This window comes from Thamnophis elegans, chromosome 1 (genome assembly GCF_009769535.1).
Source record: "Thamnophis elegans isolate rThaEle1 chromosome 1, rThaEle1.pri, whole genome shotgun sequence".
Lineage (NCBI taxonomy): Eukaryota > Metazoa > Chordata > Lepidosauria > Squamata > Colubridae > Thamnophis > Thamnophis elegans.
The window spans coordinates 111,628,122-111,644,747 of NC_045541.1; the positions used below are offsets into that span (position 1 = coordinate 111,628,122).

Genomic DNA, 16,626 nt, shown 5'->3' on the forward strand with positions numbered 1-16,626 from the left:
TTTTAAAAGCTGGTAAGTTTATTATTGCATGTTAGGTTTAGGTTTAGGTTTATTAGATTTATATGCCGCCCTTCTCCCAAGGACTCAGGGCGGCATACAACATTAAAAGAAACACATAATACAAAAGTTTTTTTAAAATTAAATAGAATAGCCCAAACAAACCCAATTGACAATAACATTTTTTTAAAAAGTTTGAATTAAAATTAACAATGATCAATAATTTGTTTTGTTTTGTTCAGGCCAGGCTGGTTTGCTGGAAAAGCCAACTTTTTAGGGCGCGTTGGAAGTTCTGGAGGTCGGGGATTATACGAAGCTCCGGGGGCAGCTCATTCCAGAGGGAAGGCACTCCCACAGAGAAGGCTCTCCCCCTGGGGGTCGCTAGCCGACACTGTCTGGCCAACGGCACCCTGAGGAGGCCAACTCTGTGGGATCGCACTGGACGGTGGGAGGCTACTAGTGGCAGTAGGTGGTCTCGCAGGTACCCTGGGTCTAAGCCATGGAGTGCTTTAAAGGTCATAATTAGTACCTTGAATCGCACCCGGAAGACAACCGGCAACCAGTGCAGGCCGCCTAAAAGGGGTGTAACATGGGAGCACCTAGGTGCCCCCATGATAACCCGTGCAGCCACGGGTTAGTTGGCAGAAAAGCTTATAAATTTGTTAAAAATGTATATGAGTCTTGGTTTTTTAAAAAAGAATGTAAAGGAAAGATAAATAGAGATAAACACGAACAAAACCCAGTGGAAATGGGAAATTCATGCTAGAGAGTTCCATAATTTCCAAGAATAATAGAATCTATTGGAACAATTAAGAGACAATTTGTATTGGCTGTGGATGTTAGTGTTACAGAAGTATAGCATGTGGGCTTTGATTTAGATCCAACAACATTTTGACAATTTACAGACTGTTTACAGGCTACTAGTTAAATACGATAGGTTTCTCTTTTGCTAGCTATCAGAGTTAGGAGAGGATTCAGTCAGATGCCAGCTATGTAGTTTGTGCACATAATAAAATTAGTCTTATGGACAAGAGATAAAAAGTTTAAGAGGTTTGTTTGCAATTTTTCATTGTTTCATTCATTCAAAATGTAAAATACTACTAAATAATCTGTTGGCAGTTCAAAAAAGTAAAACATATTACTATTCATAGGGTTTTTTATTTTCTGATTTAACCATGGCAACAACAGTAGGTGGCAGAATAGCTACATCTAAAGAACGTATTTCTGTTTGCATTGAATGAATATAATGATGAGAGAAAAATATGCTATATTTAGAACTGCATTTGTCAGATAATTCATTTGAGAATTCTACAAACCAGGATGGTTTTTAAAAAGTTGTTATGAAAACCATATCTTCCTTTCATTTTTGGTTATATTTCATCCAGATTATTATTTTTATAAATTTTATAGCCTACCTTTCTGCTAATTAATGCATTTAATACACCTACATAATAAAATGCATATATTTAAAGTTCTATATGATATTAATATTGTCATCTGCAAAGTATAAAAAAGATTTTTTGAAAAGTATTATAGATGAAATTGTTGTAATTGCTTATTGACTAAGCCATCAGCATCATAATTTATCTATGTTTATATATATCAGTATACTTTACTATATGAGTATATGAACATTCATTTTTTTGTTCTTAAAGTTTTATGTCTTACTGTTCCATATGTTTCTTTTTATGGATCAAAAATGGCTAAGTCATTTGAAATCTTTTTTTCTTCTATTTTCCTATTCCATTTCCATTAAAAATGTTTCAGTTTTTTTCACCTTAGTGATATCTTCCATTTCTTCCAAATCTTTTTTCTTCCTTTTTTTTTTTTGAGCACCATCAACATCTTATTTTCCCCAGTTTTCAAATACTGTATGCTACTGTTACTTTTATCTTCAGAAACTTTTATCTTCAGAAACTAACACTTATCCTTCCTTTTGTTCTAAGTCATTTGAATATGTGGTCTACTTATACCCTCTGCAATACATTTCTATCCTCTGATTGCTCCCTTGACCTCTTTTGGTCTTTTAATTCTACCAAACCAGTTCTTGCAAAATCATCTATGGCCTTCTGGCTGCTAAACTACAATTGTATTTTCTGTCTTCTACTTGATCTTTTACCAACTTTTGACTTTTGTGTTACTCCTTCTATAAGAAATACTGCACTTTTTAACTTTCAGTGATGGTTTTTCTTCTCTTACCTAGCTTGGACCTTCATCTGAAACTTAAAGAAGGTTCTTCTTCTAGTATAGTAGAACCTCTGGTCACAACCATAATTTGTTCCATAACTTTGGTCGCAAACCGATTTGGTTGTGACCCAAACCTAATTTTGGAAATTTGGAGCTTACAAAAAAAAAAAAAAATGACACAGAATGGAAAATCAGCCGCAAAAGAAAATTGTGAATTTTTTTGGTCGGAACCCGATTTGGTCATGGTCAGAAGCGTTCGTGACCAGAAGTTCAAATGTACATAATAATATGTGAACATTATCTACAGCCACAATGACAGAATAACAAAAACGACCATTTAAAAGGTAAAATTGGTTTACCTTTGTTTTAGCATGTGGCATGTCTGGTGAATAAGGATTCTCTACTCCTCTATTCCTCTGTCAACACTGGATTGTAAATAATCTAATCAGCTCTTTATTACTAGAAAAAAAAGGCAGGCGTTTTATAAGAAAATAGTTGTCATCCTCTTGCTACATTTTTAGTTTGGGTTATTCATAAAGGAATTAATTAATACCTTCAGTTTTCTTTCTTTAGTTTAAGTCTGGGGTCTCCAACCTTGGCAACTTTATGACTTGTGCACTTCAACTCCCAGAATTCCTCAGCCATCGCATGTTGGCTGAGGAATTCTGCAAGTTGAAGTGCACAAGTCATAAAGTTGTCAAGGTTGCAGACCCCTGGTTTAAGTCATACATGATCAAAGTTACTAATAGTTCTGGACTGGAGGGAGCAAGATAGATGCACCATCTTTATTAATCTCTTCACTCAACTGATAATTATTGGAAGGCAGATCTGGGAGAGATTGTTTCTTCTCAGTATTTTTCCTGACCTCAAAAATGACCATTTAAAAGTGCTGATTAGTTGTATTTGTTATCTTGAAGAAAATACAGTATAAACATACATTTATCTCTAGTTTAGGCCTAAGTAGCAATCTTCAAGAAATGTGTGAGAGGTCTCTTGGAATGTATGTCAATAAATCCATTTTGTATTTCAACTTATCACTTTCTCAAAAAAAAAAAAAAATCCCAACCTAGAGAAATCTTTCTCCATTAATAAACAGATCTTTAAAGCCTGGTCATTCAGTCCTGGTCAAAAGGAAATTCCATTGGTAGCTACCAGAAACCACAATACAAGAATTTTAAGCTGATCAAATAAGTTCACTTTATATTTCTTCAGTTTACATTAAAAAAGCTTGGCCTTTAATCCTGTCAAGTAGTTGATTTATTATAATTTTCTCTTTGTCTCTGTTCAGCAATAACTCCAGTAGTTTTAACAAGTCCCCTTTGTAAATCTTAGATAAAAAGGCTTTCCGAATCATGCTTCTGATGTATTATTTCTATGTCCTCTTTAGTTATTAGGATATCAGCTAAAGTAGTTAAGAGTGGGTAAACCCACTGTCCTTTTGAAGGTACTGAACTTTGTCTAAGGTAGGATTATGATTCCCTGGCTCTCAGAGCTCTCAAACCGATTGGAGATTTCTATTTTATGATTGCTTCAATGGCAGACTCTGTATGGAGAAAACTTGTGGGTGATCCTAGTGTCAAGCGCTCCAACTAACTCCTCATTGCAATTCAGAACTCAGAGACAAAATCCATCAAAGTAAGATTTTATTAGAGAAGTCATATTGGCACATCTGACCGAATCTGAAATCCCACGTTTTCCCCCACCCACCCACACTAAAATTCACACCCTGCTCTGTCCAGTAACACTCACATCACATGGCCCAATCAATCCCCTGTCTCAACTGCCGCCAAATTTCGTTCACTCCCCTCCAGGTGGCAGCAGTTTGACCTTGATCTCATGTGAAAGAATGTTGTTGTGATTTACTCCCTTCGCTACTCTCCTGTTCCCACTGTGGCAGTCCTGTAAAGTCTGACCAAAGATGGATCCAGGGCTGACATCTAGTTCTTTCCTTGCTCCAGAAAGGAGTTCCAAGGAGCTGATCTGTTTACTCACCTTTTATTGTCAATTTCCTGTGGAGCTGTCTTCAGTCCGCCATTGCTTCCCCAGAAGTCCCCCTCAACTGTGTCTTTCTTCAGTATGTTTTTAAAAAAATCTCTGGTGGTCTAAGTAACTGTTCCAAAACACTTAGCTTTCTGAAATCAACCAAGGAACCACTTTAAGTACCACTTTAAACTTTAAGGTATAATTCACACAACACAAAAAAGTTTTCAGACCTAGAGCAATGAAAAGTACATCCAATTAATGTACAAAAGTTGAGAGTTAGTTGAAATAGGTAAGCTGGAGTACAAGAAGAATTCTGCAGTGCTGTATCTGAGGCCTTTACAGCAGGGGTGGGTTCCGGCTGCTGCTACTGCTGGTTTGCTCAGGGATGTACCACGCGTGCTATGTGTGCATGTGCAGTACTAAAAAAAAAAAACACAAGCTGGTGGCACCTATGGTGCTGCCAAGAGAACCAGTTCGAGGGTGTGGCAGGCCAAGTTACTACCTACTCGGCCGAACCGGTAGGAACCCACCTCTGCTTTACAGCAATTAATCATAAAGAATGGTCATTCAGCAGGTGCTCTAATGCTGAATTCACTTCAAAATGGTTCTTAATGTTTTTTTTTTAGTTAAGCACAGTTAGAACAAGACTTCTCAATTTGGATGTCAAAGATAAATTTACTTAGTTCAGAAGCAAAAGTTTAACTATTTCTCTTACAGTGAAAAACCTCCCTGTGTTTTAGGGTTAAATCTGAACCATTCCGAAAAATACAAAAGCCTGAAATTAATTTGTAAACCTCAGCAAATGTTTAATACCTGAAGAGATCAGAAAACATCTTGAACATTAAGAGCAAAGGTTCATGCAGGTGGGAGTAAGTCTTCTGAATTAATAAAAAATTAGGCAGAGTTCCAAAAAACTTCTATAGTCCACAGTTTTGAATCAACATCACTAAGAGCAAAACCTTCAGAATTAGGGTTTTATTATCATTATGCACTTCAAAACATTTGAATTCGGTATTCCAGGTTATTCTAAACAACTCCAGAAGGAAGGCTGTTATACTGCTTAGTAACTCTCATGATCAGGAAATTCCTCCTTATTTTGAGTTTGGATCTTTCCTGTAAAGTTTCCACCCAATGATTGATTCTATCCTTGGGTGCTATAGAGAATGAATCCATATCTTCTCTGTCAGCTCTTCAAATATTTGGAGACCGTTCTCTTATTTCCCTTTAGCCTTCTGTTCGTTAGACTAAACATGTCCATTCCATTAACCATTCTTCATAGGCATTGATCTCTAGGACCTCACCAACTTTGTCACTTTTCTCTGCATTCTTTCCCATTCTTAGCATCCTCCTTGTATTATGATAATGAACTGGATACAAAATTCCACCTGTGGTGCAGCATATAGTGGAACTATTACTTCCTATGCTCTTGACTATATGTTGGTGGATGCAGGCTGAGATTGTATTGGCCCTTTTAAGAACTGCAATACACTGCTGGCTCAATGGCTCATGCTTAAACTATGATCTACTCTGCTCCTTCTCACAAATTCTACTCTCAATCGGGGCAGCACCTGTCTGTTACTTGTGCATCTGAGTTTTTGCTGCCTAAATACAAAACCTGGCATTTCTTGCCATTGAACTATGTATTGTTGGGTAGGATCCAATCTTCAAGTTTATCAAGATTCTTTTGAACTTCAAGACTGATGTTGCCAATTTGTTTCAAGTTTATGGCATTTGTAATTTTGCTGAACATATTGTCTATCCCCTTTTCTAAAACATATTTTTTTAAAAATGTTTAAAGGCACTAGACCCTGGACAAAATGTTGGGATACCCCATTGCATACCTTCCTATATGTAGACACAATCTACTAGGGACGTGCAATAGATATGATTGTTCAGCCAGCTGCAAATCCACCTGGAGTGAGACTATTCATGCTATATTGTTCCATTTTATCTGCTTGAAGAAGCTGTCAATTATTATTTTTTTATATAGAAATTATGTTAAGGTATATAAAAATCTAGAAATGGTTTTGAAAACAATATTACATTCAGAAGGTATCAAGTGAGAAAAACAATAAACGTCCTGCTACCCAGCTAATTAGTGTTCAAGTGAAAAAAATGATTTATCCAGCCTAGAATGAGCCACGGTAGCACAGTGGTTAGATGCAGTACTGCAGGGTACTTCTGCTGCCTGCCGGCTGCCTGCAATTTGGCAGTTCAAATCTCACCAGGCTCAAGGTTGACTCATCCTTCCATTCTTCCTAGGTGGATAAAATAATGACCCAAATTGTTAGAAGCAATATGCTGACTCTGTAAACCTTTTAGAGAGTGTTGTAAAGCACTGTAAAGCAGTACATACCATATTTTTCGGAGTATAAGACACACCTTTTCCCAAAAAAGAAGCTGAAAATCTGTGTGCATCTTATACTTCGAATACAGCATTTCTTGCCTCCCGAAGCCCTGCCCCTTCACCAAAATGGCCATGCATAGCCTTATGGAGGCTTCCAGAAAGCTGGGGGCTGGGGAGGGGAGAAATGAGCAAAAAATGGGCTGTTTTTTGCACACCCAGCCCCCAGGAGCACTCTATAAGCCTCCATAAGGCTATGCATGCATTTTTTTGACAAAAATAGGTCTGTTTTCATGAAAAAGGGCCATTTCTTGCTCGTTTTTGCCCCCCCCATCCACAGGAGCACTCTGCAATCCCCCTCAAGGCTGTTCATGCCTCTTTTTTTAAAAAAAAAATGGGCTGTTTTGGGGAGGTTTGCAGAGTGCAAAAACTTTTTTTCCTTTTGGAAAGCTTTTTAGTTAAAGTGATTGATGAGAATTAGATTGATCAAGTGCTGTGCCAGCAGAAACAAAGTCTTAGGTGTTGCAGATTGTCAGTGATTTCTTTGTCCAGCACATGGATAAATACACCTGGAAACATCTCTCTCTCTCTCTCTCTCTCTCTCTCTCTCTCTCCCTCCCTCCCTCCCTCCCTCCCTCCCTCCCTCCCTCCCTCCCTACATATCTACTGTATTTCTCTCTCTCTCTACCTATCAACTGTATTTCTCTATCTCTTTCTATTTCTCTCTCTCTATCCCTCTACCTACCTACCTACCCTCCCTCTCTCCCTACCTACCTACTGCATTTCTCTCTCTCTTTCTTTCCCTTTCTATCTACCTATCTACTTTTTTATTATTTGCCTCTTCAAAACCTTGGTGTGTCTTATACTCCTGTGCGTCTTATACTCCAAAAAATACAGTAAGTCTAAGTGCTATTGCTATTGCTACAAAAAATTCTGCAATAGTAGTCTTTATTGGAATCACTGGGCTTTTATGTTGAGATCAGCTATATTTTGTGTATGAGAACGAAGGGGTGAAAATATGGAAATGGGATTATGGGATCCATCTAATCTCTTTCTTAAAATGACTTACAATTCCTGTGTTTATCACAAGGTAATATGTTGTTCTGTAAATAATCCATTAGCTGGATGAAAAAAGTATCATTTCATGGGAAAATGTGGATGGAAATAATATAGTGACTGATACCCCATTCACATGTGTACTTTGAATGGGATAAATTGATGTAGATGTTAAATCATAACAACCTTGTGGGCAAAATATCAAATTTTGATTTATCAGATCTCCTTCACAATTCTGGGCAAAAGCCAATAGCTAAAGGGATGTATTGTTAATTTCTAAAATGCTGAACTGATTTCTAGTTGATACTTGTTTTGATGATCTTTGGAGAACATCACACACTGAGGTATAAAGTGATGTTTTGCAGTCAGCAGAACTGCCGAAGTTGCTTATGTAAAATATTAATTTGTTTATCCTTAAATGTATTCTTCAGGAGGCTCAGTGAATGAACATAAGATGTTACATCATACCTAAAATCAAGTCTGTGTAAATCTGCTCAGTTTTCATAGGGCAACTTAATACGAGTGACACCTTAGAGATGAATGTTGGATAAATGAAATATTTTATTTCTAAAAAGTAAAAAAATCGAAATGGTATGCTGATGACAGTGGATTGTTTCTTTTCCTTCTATTCTTAACTTTTTGCATTTAATTTGAAATAGGTTAGTTATTAGAGCTTTGTGACTCTGAAGGCTAGACTTGTCAGCATTGCTTCTTATTTCATAAATATCTCTCTAAAACAAGAATGAGGACCCTGAGTCCTATATTCAATTTATATTCCCAGCAAAAGACTGCATGGTTCCTAGATCGTAGGCCAAAATAATGCCTCAAACTTTAATTTAACCTAGCCAACATCAATCCCATTAATCCAAATTAAAAATACCTATTTTTCTTGGAAAAGCTAGGCCTAGCTTTCTGGAATACATATTTACTTGATTATTTCAAACTGGGATATTTGTGTTATTAATGTCTATTAAAACATAGAAATATTTGACATGCAGGAATTAATTTTTGGCATCTTCCCCATCCCCTCTATATGCAACCCTAACTCTTGAATTGTCTGTGTATTGAGAACATTAAAACAAAAGATTATGCAGAAGCATATTTGCTGGCATGTTTATGGAGCCTTCTTTTTTTGGAAGGTCTTGTGATACAAATCTCTTGTTTCCTTACCCATCTCTGTGGTAGTGGAAAGGAACGGTCATTGAACCAACTTTTGCATCTCATTTGGAAACCAAGGACCCAGAGTATGGAGGAAGAATGGAGAGGCCAATCAAGCACAGTAATCCCACGGTCATTGAACCAGGTTTTAGTGCTTTTGGCAAAAGTTGCTCTCATCAGAAAAGAGGACTTTGGACCACTGAGCAACAGGACTTTGGACCACTGTGCTTCATTAAGACCAGGGTCAACGCAGCCATCTACCAGGAGATTTTGGAGCACTTCATGCTTCCTTCCGCAGACGAGCTTTATGGGGATGCTGACTTCATTTTCCAGCTGCCCACACTGCCAAAAGCACCAAAACCTGGTTCAATGACCGTGGGATTACTGTGCTTGATTGGCCAGCAAACTCGCCTGACCTGAACCCCATAGAGAATCTATGGGGCATTGCCAAGAGAAAGATGAGAGACATGAGACCGAACAATGCAGAAGAGCTGAAGGCTGCTATTGAAGCATCCTGGTCTTCCATAACACCTCAGCAGTTCCACAGGCTGATAGCTTCCATGCCACGCCGCATTGAGGCAGTAATTGCTGCAAAAGGGGGCCAAACCAAGTACTGAGTACATATGCATGCTTATACTTTTCAGAGGTACGATATTGTTCTATGGACAATCCTTGTTTTATTGATTGCATGTAATATTCTAATTTTCTGAAATGGTGGATCTGGGGTTTTCATGAGCTGTAAGCCATAATCATCACAAATGACAAAACACGGCTTGAACTATCTTGCTTTGCATGTAATGAATCTTATCTCATATATTAGTTTCACCTTTGCATTACTGAAATAAATGAACTTTTGCATGATATTCTAATTTTTCCAGTTTCACCTGTATGTCTTGGAAGCCTGTTGATTGCAGCCAGTATTTAGTGGGTAGTATTTACATTTTCAAATATGTTAGATGTTTCCAGAAGATCCATCTACAGCAGGGACGTGCAGTCATTAGAGGCAAGGGAGGCAGGGCCTCACCAGTCTCCTCAGGAAAAGGAAAGAATTTTAAATAATTGTTTTAAAATAATTAAAGCCAAGATAGTTGCTACCAGATTCCAAGTCACAGTGGCTTGGTGTCTGCTTAGTGTTAACCAAAGCAGGTGAGAGAACTTGGGGCCTCCTTTGCATAAGGAATTTTTCGCCTTCTAAAAGTTAAGAAAGAGTTAAAAGGCAAAAAAGTTCATATGCAAAGGAGGCACTGATTCTCCCGCCAAGGCGGCGTGGCTTCTGAGCGATCCGACGGCTTCTCCAATTCCTGGCCCAGCGCCTCCTTGCAGAAGCAGCTGCTGCACGGCAAAGCGGCCCAAGGCGGCAGGAACGCCCAACCGGGCAAAGGAGGGGCGGTGGTGGCGGCAGCGGCTGCTTTAAGCGCTACCTTGTCTCACAGCCGGGGCCGCTCCGGGCTGCCTGCTGCTGGCACACGCTCCTGCGAGAGCCTCTGCGCAGCGTCGGGAGGCCGCGGAGAAGCTTCGCTCCGCTTCTCACTCAGCCTTCCCCCAGAGGCGATCCGGGACTTCCAGCGGCGGAGCTTGGAGAAGCAGCGGCCGCAGGCCGGGGCAGCGGGCGGGTGGCGGCATCGGGGGCGGCGGGGCACTTTGCATCGCGGGAGCCGCCAAGTGCCTTTGCTGCAGACCCGGGCGCTTGGCAGCTCCCGCGATGTAAATTCCCCCGCCGCCGAGGCCGACCGCTGCCCCACTGAGCTCCTTCGCAAAAGGCTGGGAAGGAACTCCGCTGGAGCTGGCGAGTCTTTGAAGAGATTCCCAGCTGAGCCTCACCAGGCATAAACCTCACTGCACGTCACTGATCTACAGGCATTGGGTGGGGGGACACATAGGCTACATTCCTACAAATGATAATGGACAAGGCAAAGAAAGGAACAAAACCAGGACAAACTAATGGCTTAAACTGGTTAAATTCAAATTGACTAAGCATCCGTATTATTATTTCCTGAGCATTTGATAATTTTCTCTTGTTTATCACATTAAAAGTTATAATATGAGATCGCAAGCTTTGGAAGTACTCTGGAATTGGATCCAAAAGATTGGTGTGTCATATTGCTCCTTGACTTCATTAATGTACTTCATTAATCAAATTATCCATTGTTTTCAAATGATTTAGTTGGACTTCCGGAATCTTTTGAATTTTGTTAATTATTATTTATAATTCTAAGTTTTCCAACAGTCAATATACAATTAGGAGGAAGAATAAAGTACTGTAGGATGTTGAACTCTATTAGTATTAAGATCAATTCCTTGCTATAAAATAATGGAACTTATTAAGACTGAGAATCTTAAAAATAGTATTATCCCACATCAAAGCTGCCTTTAATCAGATGCTTCCTATGGAATCTCCCATAAGAGTTGGTTAATGCCATCTTCACGTAGTAAAATGCAAACAATTAGTGTAAGTTAGGGTTATTCTATTGATCAGCCAATCAATTCCACTGTCTAGTACACTTACAATATTCACATTTTTCAAATCTTCATTCAGAAATCTGTGCTTTTATTCAGAACTTTTCTGGAGGAAAAGAAAAGCATGTTGAAACTAACCTCTAAGCCCCAGTGTCTGGCAGGATGTGGAAGAGGGAAAGCAATTTGATCCACCCTGCCCTTTGGGAATATCTTGCGCATGTCTTTACAAACAGGTTTGTACAAGCTGCAAGCGTATGGGCTGTTTGGCTATGGAGCAGTCCCTCCAGGCATGTAGACTTTTGTGGAGCAGAACAACATGGGGGGGCGGGGCGCAGGAGGGTAGCTTTTGAAGGTTACGTTTGTGTTGGCTGCACTCCTGGCTTAGAGAGAGGAAAGGCAATACCCGAAGGCTATTTCTGGGTGGTGGTAGTTTCAGCTAGAAGACATGTAACTGCTTGAGATGAGCACATTTTTGCATGGTGTTTTGTGTGGTTCCCCGTTTCCCCTCACCCCCACTCCAATTCTGGAACTCCTATTACTTTTTTGGTGATTATTTTTAAACCTTTGGCATAGATTTATATCCCAATTGCTCCTCTTCCCAGAAAGCTTTTAAAAATGAGTTCTATAACTTGGATTTTTTCTTCTTTAGAAATCAGAATTAAACATAAGGGCTAGCCTGCACGGATGCTTCATTATTCTCAACTATATAGCTAGGCATTTTCTTCTTATTTAAATATTGTCTGAACTGCTATGGATTGCCCTTGTTGGGAATATATTTTTGTCAGCTGTCATAAGAATCCAGGGACAAAATTGCAAGTTATAGCAAAGAGGGGATCAAACCTACGAAATGCCAATTTTTGTATTGTATATAATTATATATTGTATACAGTTTTGTATATAAAAATTTTAAGCATATTTGGAAAATGTGCTGAAATAAGGAAGTTGATAGGATATGGGCAAGAAAGTGAATTAAATCTTAATTTTTAATTAAACTCTTAATTTACAAAGTATAATTCAATGACAAAAATATAACATTAGAATAAGAAAGATCATCTCCTGTCAATGGGAATAATGGAGAATCAGTGAGAAATATTTGGCCAAAAGTATGCATTCTTGAGGACCATGCTTCCCCCCCCTCCCAGCTGTAGAAAATTAGTCCCTCAGGAAATCTTTATAAAAAGACATTGATGGTGTTATCTTAATGAAATGCCTATAAGGAAACAACAAAACTCAGCACCAAGAATTCTACAGTTCAGCCCTGAAATGTAAATATACACTTGAAAAGCAATAAATATGGACATGTTCTTGTTTTTAAAAAGTGTGGGTTTTATTCACTGTAAACTGATATGAGTTGGTGTTGTAGTAATGCCCGTCATTGCAGTTGGATCTTAAAGAGAACTGACTTTCAGCAGCCTTATACTTCCCTATCCTGGAAATAAGTTCCTTGTTGTAAGTTTCTCTAGATCAGTGTTTTGTAAGCCTTTTTCCGTCTTGTAACATGAAAAGAATTTTTGTTTGTATAGGTTATATCTCTCAATATTTGTTGTATTAAAAATTAAATAGAAATAGTACTTAGACTTATATACCACTTCATAGTGCTTTACAGCCCCCTCGAAGTGGATTACAGAATCAGCATATTGCCCCCAACAATCTAAGTCCTCATCTTACTGACCTTGGAAGGATTGAAGGCTCAAAACTGATTTATTGGTTGGCCACTGCCAGTTCTCAAACTTTGTTTGATGAGATTTTATTGCATTACTTTTCAACAGAGTCTGGTAAATAATTTTGATTTTGCAGACCTCTGACAGGATCTTGAGGCCCCCAGAGATTCTTCATCATATTTTGAGAAACACTGGCCTAGATTATTAAATATTTGAGATGGAGTGATGTAAGTATTGTGCTATGAAGTAGATTTTGCCAGACTCTCAGCTGAGTGCCTGTTTGGTAAACTGTGTATATGAGGCCCCATTGTGGCACCAGTTTGCATATATCTGCATTAAAAAGGTTTTCTTCAAGATGTTTGAAAGTCAATATCAGATTTCAGTTTACAAATGGTATCATGAGGAGTCCTTAGTTCTCTCTGAACTAGGATTTCTTGCAGATGTTTCACTACCCAAACTAGGTTACATTATCAGTGCTCATCATCATTATCATCATGAGCACTGATTATGTTACCTGGTTTGGGGAATGAAACATCTACAAGAAAACAACTAACCCCCGAGAGCACCAAGAACCTCTTCTCTCAATCCTGGTCATCATATAGAATCATCATGTAGAAAAAAAAGTTACAGCTGCTAAATGTTGATAGACATTGATTTGCCAAGTTCTGCAAATGCTATGTTGATTAATGATTTGCCATGTTCTGCAAATGCTATGAACTTAGTTATTTGGCATTTACTAGCCAGAAATATATATGAACGGCAACTTGGGGAATGAGCTGCTTTGGATTAAACAAAGATATTTTGGAGTGCCATTAGTTTAATACTAAATGAAAATATGTAATAAAAACTTGATATACCATACTTATTCTCCTGCTTTAGATTCATTCACCCAGAAATTTACTTTCTGTGGGGAATTCTGCAGGGAACACTATCAGTTCAGTTATGGAAGAGTTTTAACTTTGTCATTACATGCTTAAAGCGGTTTTTTTCCTCCTGAAATATGTTGATAAACCATAGTAACTTTGTCTTCCTGTTTTTTGCAGTTTATGAAGACCATTAATTCTTTTGAAATTTACTGTTAAGTCATTTGAATTTCTTTTGAATTTTACAATTAATTCTTTTGAAACATACCTGTGATAGTGATATCATAGTAAGCCTGGCTGAACTAATGGGAAATTGTTCACCCATGTATTACAAGCTGCTAACAATTACCAAACAGCTTTTACCAACAGTGTTGAAAGATGTCATTAGTCCAATGTCTAGTCATACTTATGTGTTCTCTGTAATACTGCCTACTTCAAGAGTTTGAATACCACTGCTTTTGCAAATCTAGAGAATGAACAGTGACCATCACCTCAACTCATCATCTTTGTCATGCTTTATGCTTCCATTCTGTTTATTGGTTACAATCAGGGGTAGGCTTCAAAAATTTCAGCAATGGGTTATCTGCCCAGTTGCTGGGTGGGCATGGCCTAGTTGGCCTCTTGCACTACGGTGTGTGTGTTTGTGTGTGGCATTTTTGCCTTCCCCAAGCTTTGGAGGTTTTCCTCGAGCCTCTAGGAGGGCGAAGAATACCTCCCCTGGGCTCTAGAGGTCCATCAGAGGCCTATTTTCCTCCCTTCCCAAGCCTCCACATGGGCCCTGCACTTATCTCGCATCCAAAACGGGCCGCATTGAGACTCCTGGAGGGGTGGGAGGGGCAGGGGCAGCCAGGAGTGGGATTTAGAAGTTCTCCGAACCATACATAACATTAGATACCGGTTCTCCTGAACCCGGGCAAACGCATAGCAGCCCACCCCTGGTTATGATGACTTGATAAATTCATTTCATAATACTTGTCACTCCTTTTTGTTGACATTGAAACTTGAAGTATTGTTTCTTAAGTGGCTTTTCAACAATTCACAAATCATAATCACATTTCTGGGCATAAGAAGCATGTGTCTCAGGTTTTGGAGATGAAATTAACAGTCCTAGATATATAGATATAGATGTATCTGAGAAAAAAGCACCATAGAAATAGCATTCTTATTTATTCATTCCTTTTTCCTTTGTAATATGCTGAGTTACTGTCCCAGCCCTATGAAAATGACTGATACTTTGGTTGATTTTGTTGTTGCATGAACTAAAAATATTTTTTTAAAGCATAATACCAATGAAGAAAGCTTGTTGATTGTTCTTAGTGTTCTCTTCTAGCTTTTCCATCTTCTGTTCCCAATAGGAAGCCTTTAATACATTTTCCCCCTAAATGATGTTGCATGTGAAATTGGAAATTTTACTCTGTTCTCATAATAAACAGTCATTTCATGTGAGGTTCTCCCCTCCCTTTTGGTGGATTCCAAAGCCTTTGTACCTTTCCTAGTTACTGATTGATGGTTCTGTACTATGTTTCCTTTAATTTTGCAATAAACCAACAAGGAGGCTGAGACCACAAGTTTACAGAGGATGATTTATTTACTCAACCAGATTTGCAGGGATGACAGAGTCAGATTTAGTAGTTTCAGTGTGGTCCTGGGGAGGGCAGAAGATGTATCTGAGAAAAAAGCACCATAGAAATAGCATTCTTATTTATCCATATAGAAGCAGTTTTAATTTTTTTTCTGGAGCAATTATAAGCAGGTACAAGATTACACAAAAACAGACATTAAAGGCAACGCCACTATTAAATTGCCAATTTCCCATAAGCTTTTTAAAAGACCCTGCAATATTTCTGTTGCTATATGGTTTTTTTTAAATTTCTGCACAGCTTGAATAGAAAGATTATTGATAAAAAGTGGTACATAAGGCTTTCTATATTATACTGCATTTTTTATGTTTTATTTCTTAAAGTGACTGCATGTTCATTAAGAAATATCAGGTCGGTTTACGAAATTGAAAAATATCCAAATGAAATCAAATACAATGTAGTCCTAGATCACCAATATTACTCATTGACTATTATAAAAGTAAAGGTTCCCTTGCACATATGTGCTAGTCGTTCCCGACTCTAGGGGGCAGTGCTCATCTCCGTTTCAAAGCTGAAGAGCCAGTGCGGTCCAAAGACGTCTTCGTGTGGCTGTCACGGCTAAACGCCGAAGGCGCATGGAATGCTGTTACCTTCCCACCAAAGGTGGTTCCTATTTTTCTACTTGCATTTTTACATGCTTTCAAACTACTAGGTTGGCAGAAGCTGGGACAAGTAACGGGAGCTCACTCCATTACGCAGCACTAGGGATTCGAACCGCCGACCTGCCAACCCTTCTGATCGACAAGCTCAGCATTTTAGCCACTGAGGCAACACGTCCCTTTTATTGACTGTTATTGACTATTGACAATATTTATTGACTATTATATGTACAGCAATATATTATTCAATTCCCCTCTAGTAGATGTTATTTTTACAAAATATTTAAGCTTATAAGTAGAGCTTTATAAGTCAAAATTAAATATTGAAGTGTTTGGATGTGTTTGATATTTGAAGTTTAAAATACACAATATTCTGTCTTGTATACTGTTCAGTAACTAAGCGTGGTGTAATACATCTGGAATTTCTGAACCATCCGCAACATGGATTTATTCTAGTAATTTAGATCCAGGGCTACAAAAGCAGGAATTATCATAGCCAGATTATACTGTGAACCAGATGCAGGTAAATGTAGGCACTCCTTCCCACTATGCTGTCCAGGACCTTCAGTGACAAGGTGACAAAACTGTTTCAAGAAGCACTGGCAAGATAGATATCTGCTTCTTTATGTGTTTGAGCAATTTTCATTTGAGTATAAAAGCTGCTGCATGAAAATGTGAGGC

General features: G+C 38.4%; 1 protein-coding gene and 1 long non-coding RNA gene across 3 annotated transcripts in view; one reads left to right on the top strand and one right to left on the bottom strand.

Moving 5' to 3' along the window:
- RAD51B (RAD51 paralog B) overlaps positions 1–16,626 on the top strand; it is a 414,448-nt gene that overhangs the window by 76,034 nt on the left and 321,788 nt on the right. The gene's annotated exons all lie outside the window — the stretch shown is intronic.
- LOC116515610 lies at positions 3,913–9,758 on the bottom strand. Its single transcript, XR_004256266.1, has 3 exons — positions 9,610–9,758; positions 6,393–6,425; positions 3,913–4,316 (listed from the first exon to the last, which is right to left on the bottom strand). It is a non-coding gene; the product is annotated as an uncharacterized LOC116515610 (long non-coding RNA).